Source organism: Tursiops truncatus, chromosome 18 (genome assembly GCF_011762595.2).
Source record: "Tursiops truncatus isolate mTurTru1 chromosome 18, mTurTru1.mat.Y, whole genome shotgun sequence".
In the NCBI taxonomy this organism is placed as follows: Eukaryota; Metazoa; Chordata; class Mammalia; order Artiodactyla; family Delphinidae; genus Tursiops; species Tursiops truncatus.
Genome location: NC_047051.1, coordinates 33,519,941 through 33,535,925, shown reverse-complemented (window position 1 = coordinate 33,535,925; position 15,985 = coordinate 33,519,941).

Below are 15,985 nucleotides of genomic sequence, written 5' to 3'. Positions count from 1 at the left end.
GAGAGCATTTCATGTGCCAGAAAGTCAGAATATATTACTGGTATTATTCAGCTCTGAATAAAACATGTATACCTACAAACATACAAAATCATGTGGAAAAATGACTTGTATTATTATATGTGTATAATTTCTATTATATAAATGGTATCATTATTCTATTATATTAGAAATACAGATATCTGGGCCTGTCAAGATAAAGATATAATTCACTACGAAGAGAGCTAGATCTTACTTTCATTTATTCATGCATTCAAAAATAGTTATTGAGAACCTTCACTCAGCCCAGAATAGGATTCAGTCCTAGAGAATACAATATACAAGATGAAAAACAGTCCCTGCTTTCATAGATCTAACTGTGCAGAGGGACAGTCAGAATTTAAACCAGCAACTGCTGTTCATGGGAATGAGTACTCAGAGACGAGGTTAAGGGGACGATGCAGGTACCTTGGACAGTGAAGATGAATCTGAAGAAATTTCCCTACAGACTTTTTGTCTGGTTCAAAAGGTAAGTGGGACAGTGTCTGGTAGGTATCGAAGTTCTAAGGTAAAAGAGAGAAGTGACTTCATCTAAGAACAGAGATGATATGGCTGGACTAAAAAGTGGTCAGATACGAGGTAGAACAGATCAGCGGGGCCAAATTTGAAGTCCCTTTATCCCTTGATGTGGGGTTTGAATTTTATCTCAAGGGATAGTGGATTCAAGAAAGTTTTCTAATCAGTTGAATGACAGGATCAGATTGGCATTTAATTCCTCTGGTTGTAGTTAGAGAGTGAATTTGAATAAGGTGACCCAAGAGTCAAGAGATCTGGGGGGTGTGAGGAATGTTTAACATATTTAGTTTGCACTGGTGAATGAAGATGCCAGTAAGACAGCTAAATAGAGATATCCAAAAAGCAAGTGGTAATATGAGTCTGGAGTTCAGAACAGGGACTAAGTTTGAGAACAATCAGCACTATCAATATTGTGATGTCACATACAGAGAGTGTGTAAACAAAAGAACAGAACCACAAAGGATATCAATGATTTTAAAGGAAGAGATAAGCACAGAGACAATTGAAAAGTGATGAAGGGGGAGATGGAGTTTTACAGAAGCCAAGAACAGACTTTGTTTCAGAAAGTCTCACTTTGCTGTGAGACCAAGAAAAATGAAGACTGGAAAGGTCCATTCTCAAAGAAATAAGTTCTGCTGTAGGTGAAACCAGTTCCAGACAGAAATGGGTTAAGAAGTAAGCTGGAGATGGAAAAATGAGAGTGAGTTCTTTTACCAGGTGCTGTATAGAAGAAATAGTCTTTCTCAGACAAGACACTGGAACTGGTAGATAAACCTAGGCAAAAAGTAGCTTCTCTTCTGGATAAGGACTCTTTTTTTTTATTGGAGTATAGTTGCTTTACGATGTTGTGTTTCTGCTGTACAGCAAAGTGAATCAGCCACATGTGTACAAATACCTTTGAAAGTGTCAGTTCTCCATGGATCGCTTACATTTCTGCATGTCTTAAAAGCAGAGGCACTGACTTCCCTTTGATGCAGAATTTGTACAGTAAACAGCCTTGGATAGCAGAATAAGTCTCTCTACAGCAAATGGTGGGCATGCTTAATGACCATTATAAGATATTTAAGCTCCCTAAGTTTGGGGTTTCTCTCCTATAACACAACACACTGCATATACGGGTGTCACCTGGCCCTCTTCATACTTCCTTGTGGAAACTGAGTCTCAGGGAACTTGCACAAAAAATGATGAGACTCTGGCTATTATTGTGAGTAATAAAGTCCTTTGTCTCTGGCCGAGGAGTCTCTTGTCTTCTACCAGTATCCATGAAATGGTGAGAGGCTAACTTGTTCGCTTCAAGTATGGTAAAATCTCAGATTCTTCACAATTCTTGACAGTTTGGCTATTTGCATTTCTATCCTGGTTCTGCTCAGAACTTTGACTTTTCAGGATTCATACCACCTAAAAAGTCAGAGTAAAACTGTTACTGTATAGAGAAAGAGCTTACTGGTTTATGTTGTATTCTCCCAAGTATATACTGTCAACTCCAACGGAAGCTATAGACTAGCAGCATAAAGTAGAAAAATGAGAATGCATCCTGCACACCACTGACAAGCTTGCAAGACGATATTTCTTAGTTCTGCATTTGAGTACATCACTTAGAGTGCATATTTCCTGGTTATGTTCACTCTGCATACATATACACAGCGATAACTGCAGTGCTGTCATTTTAATGCCAAGTTACCTATATGACACAGACATATGATTTTGGTAAAACACTGCAGGGTGAATAATTTCTGAATGATGGAGGCTCTTTTGAAATGCATTATAATTCTTCAAAGAATGTTATATAATCTAAAGACTTTTTTTTAAAAAAAATGAAGTATAATAGACTTTTTCTAAGGGAGCTAATAGAATCCAACTATGTCTTGAGTTAAATTCAACACTGACCCGGTATTTATGCTAGCTGGGAGCCTCATTGGTTAAAGTCATCTAAAGTCTTCTCTGAGTAAGTTAGAATCTATCAATATCTTTTAATAGATTGTATTCCCTTAAAGAGGTATAGACCCTATCAGGCTAAAAATTACAGAAAACAAATAATGTTGATCTATACTTCATTAAACATTCAATAAACAAAAAGTAATTGAAAACAATATAAAGCTAAAAGAACAAACACATAAGGGGCCTGTGTATACATTTAGTTCAAAGGAAGATAATAATAATAAAAATAGAATTGTCAGTTTGAAATCATAATGAATAGCCAGATATTACCATGAAAAAATAACCAGAAAGATGAGATATTTGTATTCTTTAATGTCTACTGAGACCGTCATTATGCAGATTTCTCCTATCAGATAGGACTCAGTATTAGGTTTGGCAAGGGGAGATGAGTAATCAACTAAATACTGCAGATTAGGAGTAGAGGGGGAGCATTTTTAAAACCATTTTAAGCTCCAAGTAACTCTGGGCAGAATCATTGCCAGATGCATTATGTCCTGAATTACAAGTAAATTTTCAAAGATAGTTAACTAAAGGTAATATGAACATCCTCTCTGGTGAAAAGTCACAGCTCAAGAGCAGACACATTTATGAAACACAAGATTTTCAGTTTTTAGTTTTGAAGAAGTTCTTTTTGGAATGCAGTAGTTAAATGCTACAAATTTCTACTCAGTGGAGAATCTGAGCAAACTCTATAGGTCCTGAGAGTGTCACAACCCTAGATTATCACTAATGGCCATCTGAACAGAAAATAACATTTAACGTAAATTGTTGCTAGAATAATTACTCCTTTTCACATTTAATAGTTTTCATTTGTTAGTATAAGTATGCTATTATGTCAATATAAGGAAATTTTCCTAGATGGTCAAATAACACCTTTGAAATGCCCACTGACATTTCCAAACTCCCAAACAGTATCTTCCAAACAAATTGATCAGTATGGGGAGTATTTAATAATCACACTTAAGACAGGTAAGCTGACAACTGATTCCAGAGATAAGACAAGTTATCAAGAGAGTAATAGCTATACTTGCAACTCTTTTAGAAAATTATTAGCTTCAGTTCACAGGATGCAAAGGACAACCTAAAGATGACAGTGACAGAAGTTTTCATTCCATTTCACCTGTGACAATCTCAAGTGGTTCAATTACCTAGTATGTGTGTGGCAAGAATTTAAAATCTCTACCTCACTGTATTGAAGAGAAAAGCAAAGTGGCCAACTCCTGCATCAGCTTATCTGTCTGCAGAATCACAGCAAAAGTATTAGGCTTATTCATTCTCCAAGTACCGGAGCATCTAACTTGTTTCTACCCAACTTGCTCATCTGTTTTATCATCTTTTCATCAGAGAGCACTGTTTTGAGTAATGGGCAAACATAATTTACCTAGGATAAGCCATCAAGGAGATGCTATGGTTTACCATTATCCATTTTAAAAGGTAGGTTTATGTGTGTCTGGGTTGTACTGTGCAGGTGTATGAGTCTGGATGGCGTATGAGTGTGTGAAGGAGGGCAAGCAAAATCTGCTTTCATGGGCATGGAAAGAAATTCATGGGAAAGTTGTTAATATACATGATGAAAAGTGTTACAATCTTAAGCCAGGAGAACATCTTGGATGAATCATTTAGCCTATTCTCATCACATCTTCCTCCAAATATAGTTTTTTTTTTCCATATTTTTAAGTCTTCAAAAAATAACCCTTAATACCATCAATATAATGTTTCACAGCTGGTAAAAGCAAAATTTTTATCCCAAACTCTAAACTCCTTCTCTACTGCTTTATAGGCATACCTCCTTTGTCGTGACCTCCAGAAAACCAGAGAAAAAATTAGTCAACATTATCCTTAAAATATATTTCTACAGTTACTAATGTATCTAAGTTATCATCAAGACAGAGAGGAGGTATGGTATAAGGGAAAGAAAACTGTAATTAAAGGTTAAAAATAGCTAAATTTAAGTCACAGCTCTAACAGTTACTAAAAAAACCCAGGGAAGTCACGATTTAATTGAACCTTTGTTGTTTCAGCTGTTACTTGGAGCTACTGAAATCTCTATTAGCAACTACAAAGAGATGTTATTTCAAACAAGATAGTGGAAGTGATAAAGCTTCTAAAGGTCTATAACACTTTTAGTCTTTCAGCAAAGAAATCAGTACTATTCCAGCCAAATATGGATTTCTCATCTACATAATTGCATTAAAAATTTCTTTCTGACCAATTTAATTTTAAAATTATATCTAGAGAACATAATATAAAGTAGCTGGCTCAATAAAATAGCTCAATATGTTTATATAAAGCCACTGCCCCATACAGATTACATAACAGATGCTCAGTAAACAAAAATTATTGCTAATAGTAGCATTAGAAGTGGCAGTAATGCTGCACCTCAATTATGCTTTCACTTTATTTATAGGAGAAAGAATTGGAACAGTTGATTTATTGAGCGCCTTATGTGCCAGACACAATATCTGATATCATTTAGAACATCTTAACACCAAGAATTAGATATTAGTTTCCCCATTTTGTACGTGAAGAAATGGAGACTTGTGCAGGTTTAATAAATTGCCAAAGGCTCAAAGCTCAAACCAAGTTATGTTCAATTCCAAAGGTGCTCATGTTCAATTACAATCTATTGTCTCCCAGAAGTTCAAAGTTAAACTTCCTGGTCTTAGAAAAGTGTGGCTAGTGCTGAATAAATATGTGTACCGGAAGGTAATCCCTCTATCTCTACAGATGTTTTAGCCATTTACATAGGATTTACAATTTTAACTAACCTCTCAGATTCTTAAAACATGTTGAAGGATGAAAGAAAAAGTTAATTTTATTTGTTAAACAGAACTGTAATATTTTGATTTCTCTAGTAAATATGAAGAATTATGGTAATGCATGCAATTAAAATTTCCTTTGTTAAATAATTCCATTACTGTTTTAAATTGCTTCATTAAGGAGAACTACATTTCCTTACACATTACAGCATGTGTGTTTTGCCACATCCTACTTGTCAATATTATCCTACTAATTATATACCAAAAATGTCTCTCTCTAAATAACTCATAATTATTTTTAAAAAAATAAATAAAGGAAATTGTCTTTGGAGTGTAACATCTTGTGGTCCTGCTGCTCTTTTAAATTTGTAAAAATATTGAGATTGAGATGCACATTTAAAGCTTTGAATATTATGTCCAGACTATTTTCAACAAAGTTAACAGACTAGGATCCAGTAATTCTAATTACTCTAGTATCAGATTTCTGGAGACTTGTAGCTTATCATTTTTATAAATTTTTCATATTTGTCATTAATGTAATGATATTGTGTTTGTCCTTTACCCTTATTACTTACAAAGCTCCAATAGATTGTTGTCAACATTTTTAATAATTTAGCCCATTTTGTAAAAATCTTTATATTTTGCATACTAGCTTAGACCTACAAGCTTTTAATATGTATTTTGACTGGGCACTTACTACAGCAATTTCTAGGTAAATTATTTACTTATACACTAATCAAATGTAGTCTTACTACAAGATAGCAATGGACAATGAATTTATAGAAACAATACATTTGCAAATTCAATTCAAAGTAATTCTTTTGAGAGTTAACAAAAAAATCTAATTACTTGTTTTAATACTGAGTCCATAAGAAAACTTGTAACACAGAAAACAAAACAAAACAAAACCTCATTTTGACCCTGCCGTAGCTCTGTTGCTGTTGGCTCCTGAAGAAGGAAATTCTATTATTCCATCCATACTGGTATGAACTCATAGCCATCCTAGGCTCTCCTGCCCAACTATTTCACCAAAATGCACTATTTCTTACCACTGAACCTGGTTTGATTTTGTTTTATTTTCCATTACAGACTCATTTGATCTAAGATAGTCATTACTCTCATTTTAGCATCTGACCAGATCTACTTATAGACAAGCAAGTTCAGATTCAGATTATCCCAGTCCAGTCATAGAAGCATGAGCCTCATGCATGCACTCAGGTCCCATGGAATTGCTGTCTCACACAGGTGTGTGCACAGTGCTAGAGCTAATATTAGGACTGACTCATGGTCAGTGTTCCAGTGCCTAGGACATCTGAGGTAAGCTACCACTACCTCTGGCGACACACCTTGTTCAAAAGATAGACAGATTAGGGCTTCCCTGGGGGCGCAGTGGTTGAGAGTCAGCCTGCCGATGCAGGGGACACGGGTTCGTGCTCCGGTCCAGGAAGATCTCACATGCCGCAGAGCGGCTGGGCCCGTGAGCCATGGCCGCTGAGCCTGCACGTCCGGAGCCTGTGCTCCGCAACGGGAGAGGCCACAACAGTGAGAGGCCCACGTACCGGGGAAAAAAAAAAAAAAAAAAGATAGATTAAATAAAATAAGGATAGACTTGCAAATTTTCATGGATAAACATGTAGATATTCTCATTCATACACTGACACAAGTCTCATCTGTGATAACCAAAGAGGGAGGCATAAAAGATAATATTTATGGCCAAAAAATTAATCAGGATGAGACTGTCCAGAGTTATCTGGGGGAGAAGGTGGCATACTTGTGAGGAATTCTTTTAAATCTCCATGACATTGTGAAACTCTTTAATGCCATCTTCCACATTGTTTCATATAATTGTTCTTTACCTCTCTGTCTTATTCCCAGAATTACCTGTGTACCCAATCAAAGTGAGAAAGAGTCTCAGATGCTGCAAGTGGCTAGATTTTCAGGAGCCAGTTCTTGTCAGCAGCTTTAGGACATGAAGTAAAAGGGAACTGGAATCTACTAAGAGCAGGCACAAGAAGAAAGGAAATGTCCAAAGCACCATATCTGAAGGTTGACATCAAGACTCAGAACAAAGAGAAACTCAGAAGGCAAAACCCAGCAAATTTTTCTGAGATACTATTGCACTGGGGAGGAACATTTTAAAGAGTGTCGCTGATGTTCCCACAGGCAGGAAAGCACCTGTTACAGACATTGATACAGTTCAGACATTTTGTAGACTGTAAACTTTTAAATGTTAAGGATAATATATGTCTGACTCATCTTTCAAAGACAGCTCAAATGCCACCTACTCTGTGAAGGCTACCCTGATAGACCCCCATATCAGAATTAATTTCCTGCTTCTTAGTGTTCCTGCAGCATTTTGTTTTTGCTACTAGAATGGCCCCTACTTTTCTTTAATGGCCAAATGTTTATTTTCTGCCTCCTCTAATAAAGCTTCTTGAAGTCTGGGTCCATATATATATATATTTTTTTACTGGGTCCATATCTTATTCATATTTTTATCTACTCTGTCTTGCAAGATTGGCACAGAAGAAGCAATTAACAGATGCTTGTCAGACTGGTTTTAGGTCCCTGTCATACACAAGAGTGTGGAAAGATTTAATTAGATTAGAATAGAAAGGACTAAATATATTAAAATAAATAGAATATATGAAATTTGATCCTATGTCCTGGGAAGATTGAGATAGCAATAAAGAAAATAGGGGTCATCAAAACAGATGCAGATCAGTTGTGAACAATAAAGAAGTGCAGGAGGATATTGAAAGTTCAGTGCTGTATCTTGGGAAGGAAGCCAGTGCGGGAAACATAAACTTGAGACTCATCCAGTAGAGATGATAATTTAACCTGTGGGAACAAATTAGATTACCAAGGGAAAAATGGGTTGAAGGTTAAGACAAAACTTTAAAGAATCCTTATATTTATAGGGTGAGAGGAAGAAAATGTCCCATACATGAAGCAAAGGAGAAACCTGAGAACTGGGAAACAAAATAGAATAATGCCTAATATGAAAGTCTAGAAAGGAGTTCTAAGAAACTATAGGGACAAAAGGGCCATAAGGCAAGGGAGTGGATTTGAAACTCTGAAGCTGGCAGGGAATAAGGTGAATTTGAGCTCCTAAGTTGAGAAGAGATACACAGAAGTGGAAAATGTCAACAATTATCCTTAAAAAAAAAGTATGAATGGTGTAAAGAATATACTGCCTGAATCTGGCATCGAATGAGTTCAAAGGAAGAACCTGAAACAGAAAGGAATTTGTAACATTAGGGGAAAGCCAAGTCTCAGTTAAAGGGAATCATGTAGGAAAAACTGGTTCAAGGCTGTAAGCAACTGTTGATATGACGAAATGATCCACAAGGTACAGTGTAAGAGGTTATAGAAGAGCTTACAGAGAATGGATATGGAAGGAGGGCAGGCTGAGTTGGGTAGGAATGAAGTTATGGGAAGAGACAGTACCAGAGTGGTTTGTGTTGTTGCTATTGGAGACATGGTGAGTGTCCTAATTGTCCCAATTCTTTAACATTATCTGTATCCATGCCCTTGGTTATGTGGCTTTCCAGTTCCACCACTAAAGTAGTATATTTCACCACTCCTGACTTTGGTTTCACTCACGTGACTTACCTTGACCAATGAAATGTCAGTGAGTATAATGGAACCAAAGACTTGAGAATCATTCAAGCAGTTGGGTTAGCTCTCTTACATTCTGACAACCCCATGAGAAAACCAAGCTCAGGCAAACCCTCTGATTCCTGGAGGAAGAGAAGAAAACATGGAAGAGAATCAATCCACAGATGCTTGAGGAGACACATCCGCGAGCAGCAGAGACACTCAGCCAAGCCCAGCCTAGGTTAGCTGACTTCCAGCTGAGAGCTTCGTGAGCTAAATCAATGCCTATGGTTGCATGCTACTAAATTTTTGTTTATTTTTGTAACCATATTGTAGTGATAGCAAAATGATTTAGAAGATAATAAATATATTAGCCAGTATTTATTGAGCAGCATTGTGTCAGAAACTATGTGTCAGGAGCCATTTTATTACATGGATAATCTCATCATATTCTGAAAACTATCCTATGAAATAGACATTGTTTCATGTCCATTTAAAAATTATAAACTGAATTCAAAGTTCATACTGCAATAAAGCAGAGAGATCAGGATCCAAATTCAGACACTCTGACTCCACAAACCATGATTTTCACCACCATCCTTTGCTGAAAATATCAGAACACTGCTGAAAATATCACAATATAATTACAAATTACTATATTAAAGTAACATTAAACTATTCAATGGTCTTTCCAATAAAACAGAATTTACATGAGTATCACTATTTATGTGTGAAAGAAATTATTGATTACATTTTCCTGGCAAGTACTCTATAACATTTAATGCAATGCTTTCCGTCAAAGTGTGGATTGGAGAAAGTGATTGAGATTCGAGTCACTTGTGCTGGATATCATATTTCCTACCCTAACTAAATATTGGCATGCTCATGCTTAGGTTTGTCTGTACACTGAGAGATGACCAGGTTTACAAAGCGGGATCAGAATTCATCTATTCAACCAAAGACGTAGAAAAGATGGCAAGCTTGATTTACTTGTCTAGCTGAATAGGAAACAGAGACAGGAGAATGAACAGGCAGCCTCTAGTACAGTGAATGTATTGGACAATGAGCTGCCAGAATCCTCCTTTCAGAACCCAGACCCTCATTCCTCTCACTGTCAGTAGTGCCTGTGGCACACAGTTCAGAGTTGAGTCTCTCTCTGAGGATTGCTCTCGGACAAAGAGAGCCATATTGTCCAAGACTGTGCTTTCTCCCAGCAGTTGTGTCCAATGACTGGCTGATAGTGAGGTGCAAAGGCCTGGAAAACTTGCTTTGATTTCAGACAGCTCTGCAGAGCCATTTCCAGCTAGATTCATAGGCTCAGGTGAGGCTTCTAAGACAGCTACATCATAGTTTCACATCTTCCTCTGCTTATCCTGCTTCCCAGTATACCTCCTGCTCAAAAGTCTGCCTTGGAGGAGTCTGTTTCCCAGAAATCTAAGACACCAGGATGTACTACCACATGGAGAAAGGAAATGAAAGGGGTCTTGCATTTCGTGAAAAAGGAAGGGAAAACAGTCTTTAAGTCATTACATCTTCCTATTAATAAACATCTCAATTAATGTCATGTTGTCTCCAGATTAGCAACTCTCTCCCAGAAGAAGAGATGACCACAGAGGGGACATAATTGTCTTAATAATACCCAAAGTGTAAAGAAGGTGCTTGCATAAAGTTCTAGCTTTCCTTGCACAAAAGTAAAAACAGGTAATGAAGGGGAATTGTTTCCTCCTATAAAAAAAAATTTACTGTCATTAAATTATAAGGCGTATGTGCTTGCATTTTCTTAGAAGCAGAATGCAGTATCCAGAAAGCCTTTAAGATTTTACAGCAAATCATTTTTTCAAGCATTTAAAAACTATACAATAACTTCCATGATAGAAGAGGGAACAAGAAGAAAATAATTGATTAAAACCAAAGAAAGCGAGGAAGTACACAAGCTAGCAATTTAAAATCAGGATACAGAAAGCCCCTAATTAATAAGAGAATGAAGTCTCCGAAGTACAATTGTAAGGTCAATGTTTAAAATGGCAAATACTTTCCTGTGGTAATAGTTTCACAAGACAGCTCACTAAAACTGTTTTAAACTCATAATATACTGACCCAAGTGTTAAAGAACACAGGTACCAGATGAAGCTATGTTTCATATAGGAAAGTATATTCAATGATTTCAGTTCAAGATACCAGGCATACACCTTGTTTCCATGGCTTTCGAGCAGAATCTTCGCATCATTTCAATGCCTGCCTTGTAAGTAGACCTGTAGAGCTACACCTACAGACATGGCATTCAACGAAGTATGATGGGGTTTAGGTTCGGTCAGGTATTTTGACCAATGTAACTCCTTGGAGAAGGCAAATAATTCTTAGCCACCTCTCTTATTCTGGCAAGAAAGAAAGAAAGAAAGAAAGAAAGAAAGAAAGAAAGAAAGAAAGAAAGAAAGAAAGAAAGAAAGAAAGAAAGAAAGAAAGAAAGAAAGAAAGAAAGAAAGAAAGAAAGAAAGAAAGAAAGAAAGAAAGAAAGAAAGAAAGAAAGAAAGAAAGAAAGAAAGAAAGAAAGAAAGAAAGAAAGAAAGAAAGAAAGAAAGAAAGAAAGAAAGAAAGAAAGAAAGAAAGAAAGAAAGAAAGAAAGAAAGAAAGAAAGAAAGAAAGAAAGAAAGGGAAAGAAAGGAAAGAAAGAAAGAAAGAAAGAAAGGAAAGAAAGAAAGAAAGAAAGAAAGAAAGCAAGAAAGAAAGAAAGAAAGAAAGGAAGGAAGGAAGGAAGGAAGGAAGGAAGGAAGGAAGGAAGGAAGGAAGGAAGAAAGAAAGAAATGGACTTTCTCTTTCATGTTCCATTGCTATTGACTATTGCTTCTTCCTAGAGCTCATATTACCTCAATAAACATTCACTGAGAACCTGTAAAGGAAAAAACCTAAATTACATTTCTGTTTCTTTCCTTTTTTCAACAATTGATAAACAAAATGTAGTTTCCCATCTTTGCTTGCATTTTCATGTCCTTAAGGAAGTACACAATACTTTTGAGGTTTTCTAAAAGAGTAAACTATTATGAGTAAGGGGAAATACATAAGGGGTAAAACTGTAAGTGTGACTAATACAGTATCTGGGATTTGTTTCATCAAACTTTTACCAAACAAATTTTATGGACCAAGAACTATAAACTAAGGTTATAGAGGGGAATGAGATATAATACTCTGGAGAACTTACAGTTTAAGAGGACAGACAGATAAGTAAATGAAAATTACAAAATAGTCTGATAGTGCCTGACTGGAAATGCTGTAGTGGAAAGCTTCTCCCTCACCCCCATTGTTTCCATCCAGGTAGAAGAGCTCATCCAAATGTCTGGCCTCTCTCTGTCTCTATACTCCTTTGCTTCAGGAAAGGGGGCATGACCTAACCTATTTGATCAATTTGTGAATAGATTGGACATGTTCAGCTCAAATTCATCTATTTCTTCCATTTAAAAGAGATCCAGGTTTCCCCTGCTCCTTCACCCTGTAAGACAGTGCACAGGGAAGATACCCTGGTCTAGTGCTGCCTGTGATTGGGTGACTAAATTTGGCTAATTATGAAATTTGGTTAGTAGGTCCATTTGGCTCTTACACTGAGCCATGTCCTCCAATTTACTATTTATCAGTTGAAAGGCTTCATCTTTTATATTGCTTCTCTTATTTTCTACCCCAGACAATAAGGAAGGATGGTGTTTATAATTTTGCCTTGAATTCTCCACCAGTGTAAATATTCTGGGCCAAGGGAGCTTCCAGGGGAAACACCTAAACCAATGTTGCAGGTTCAGGAAGTCTTCCTCTGTGAAGGAAGGGATATTAAACTGAAACCTGAAATTATTATCAGGTTATGCAGGCAAATAGCTAAGGAAAGATATTCCAAAGAAAGAGAATGACATATGCAAAGGTCATAGAAGAAAAAGAAATTTAGTATCTCTTATTTTTCCTGTCCCACACTATCTTCTTATGCTGTAATCTTTGTTGACCCTGAATTTTAATCATACTTTCCTCAAAAAGGTATCAGTAGTATACCCTCAGTTTTAATGCTTAAAATTATTCTGTTCTCAAATATTATAATTCTGATACATTCTCTTTCCCCTTATTGCTATTGATTGGCTTTATTCAAAAAACAGATTTTCTTTAAACACTTGTATTCTGATTGCATTAAACTGCCAAATGCCAGGTTCCCAAATAGCACCAATACAATCCATTGATAAGACAAAGTTGAGTTTATTATATACTGAGGCAGGGAAGAATACCTCCTCAGCAGTGTTGTGACGGTGTCTCAGAGAAAAGAAGGCTAGGTTAGAATTTATTAAGAATTAGGAGTTTGGCTTAAGGCAGTTCTATCAGGGTAGAGGACTTGCTTAGGATTAGGTTAGGATCATGATACATTAAACCAGGGATGGTAGAAATAGCAAGACTAGGATTTTGTGTCCAGTGATTCAGAAAATCTTAGAGCCCCAACTGTCTATTAATGCTTTCCTTTGAAGAGTTGATAGGTCTTTCAGAAGGTCTCAGTAATGAACAATCAAACCACTTACCTGAGCAAGAAACTCCAGGAAAATGTTAGGACATGCTAATGAAGACAGTGGAGTAGCAAAAATAATGTTAATATAGACAATAGGTATAGTTTTTCAGGGCTAAGACTATATAAAATACTTCTTTATATCCTGAAAGCTTATCATAGTACCCAGCATTTGTAGTTGTTTTCCATAAATGCCTATCAAAAAAATGAACTTATGTCCATCCACCTCACTACAAATAACTAAATTTAGTTTCTTTTTATGGCTGAGCAATATTCCATTGTGTAGCACAGGGAGATCAGCTCGGTACTTTGTGACCACCTAGAGGGGTGGGATAGGGAGGATGGGAGGGAGATGCAAGAGGGAGGAGATATGGGGATATATGTATATGTATAGCTGATTCACTTTGTTATAAAGCAGAAACTAACACACCATTGTAAAGCAATTATACTCCAATAAAGATGTTAAAAAAATTTTTTTAAAAGAACTTATTTTTATTTCTGCAGGTGACAGTTCAGCTGAAAAGAAGGGAGGCATGTAAAACATGCATCCATAAACAACAAAAAAAATCAGCCCAGCTATGTAAATATTGATCAGTTTTTTGTAAAAATCACTGTCATTTTTCTATGAAGAGCTATGCCTTTCCTTCATGTCAATGTTTTTTTAAAAAGTGCATTTTGCATTAAAATGTCTTTTAATTAAATTAAGAAAAGGAATTTGTGTGAATCTCTTACTCAATTTTTAATAAATATATATGATGAATTTAAGCCTTAGGACATTAAATAATAAACAACCATTAAAAATCATCTTCTGCAACAACTAAGTAGTCAGTTATTATTTTTCTCAGCAGTATTTACAGTTAAATCATATTTCAATATACTTTAGGTGAGGTTTCAGAAGACTGCCTGGCCTTTCTAGAATCGCTAAAGTCATACCCACTTTGCTGTGGTTGATACTTGTGTTATTTCAATTCATTCTTTAACACAACTCTATAAACAGAGGGAAATAATAAGAGACCTACTCATGAAGTGGACTTTTAATAATTACACTCCTTGGAATACTTTCGAATCTACAGTTTGTAAATAATGATAATATTTCTGAAAATAATGATAGCAATAATGAGGGTGATATTTGTTGAATACCTACTACATTTCAAACAACATAGAAAGTGCTTAACATTAATTATCTCATTTAATTCTCAAAACAGTCCTATAAAGTATATATTATTAGTATCTCCACTTCACAGGAAACCAGGGTTCAGAAAAATTGAATAATTTGGCGCAGCTAGTAAGTGACTGAACCAGAATTTGAACTGCAAGTTTTTATCAGATTCCAGGAATTGTGAGACCTTTGAGGTCAAATGTTACATCTCATGTATTTCTATATCCTAGGAATTATGACAATGACTACCATGTATTGAGAACTTAACACATATTTGCGAAGTGAGTGCTATTTTTGAAGAAAGAATCAACAATAATATAAAACAAAAAATAAATTGGTTAAACCGGTACAAATACAAAAATGCTCAGTTTTCATATAAGTGCTAATAGAAGTTTAAAAAAGAGTTTGACGCGACACTTACATAACATCATGTTACATTGGCCAAAATATTTTGTGCATAAAATGATAGCATCATATCAATTATATTTTCCCCTAATGTTTTATAACAAAAATGTGGCAATATGTGTTTTTCTCATATAATAGAAACAAAGCCAATGAAACATATTGAGACATGGTTGTTCTTATCTCAAGACAAAATACTTTGATTCTCTTATTTAAGTGTTCTTTTGTGCTCAGAATTTCTCATTATGAGTTGAGATTATACCCTTTGACTTTAGAGATTATGGAGAATGAATAATTTATCAAATAAGCTGAAATATTCTGCCAGAATGCAAAGCTCATACAAAAGTAAAATAATAGCCACCAATACAAAATGCAAAGTAAAACAGCCCCCAGCCCAGCATAAGCCCCCAATACACATCACACCCACACAGTCTCTCAGCAAATATCAAGCAACACATTGAGATAATAGACTTGTCAGGAAAAACAAACATCCCTACAGACAAAAATAGTCACTTCGTTAATAACAGTCAAATTGTGACATCCATAAATTTTATCTGAGGTCTTATTAAGCTAATCATAGCCTTCATTCAATTATTTGCTGCCTTAAAAGTGGCAGATCACAACGGAAGGTCACCAGGAATTATTTGCATCTTGAACATCCTTGCCAAAGGAAAATAAAAGAAAGTTGAAGTGTTGTTATCTCTCATCAATTGTTGTAACTATCTTTTCTCTCTCTGTGCTGAATGTAGAGTGTTGGCTACATTGTTACATTAATGTTATACACTGTTATATTGATGTTATAGTCTGCTGCTGATTGTAATCATTTCCCCCCTAAGATACTGAAGAAAAGATGATGGTAAGTAATATTAATTTAAGACATGATTGTTTATGCTTATTAATTTTCCCATGACATTCTCTTTTTATCGTTGGAAAATTTTACAAATTAAAATGGACAGAGGTAGTGTACTTCAATCTTTGAAAGATGTTACAGAAGGGGACCAGCCTCAAGAATCCTTGTAATAGCAAGCAATAAAGCAGTGGCATATTGAACAG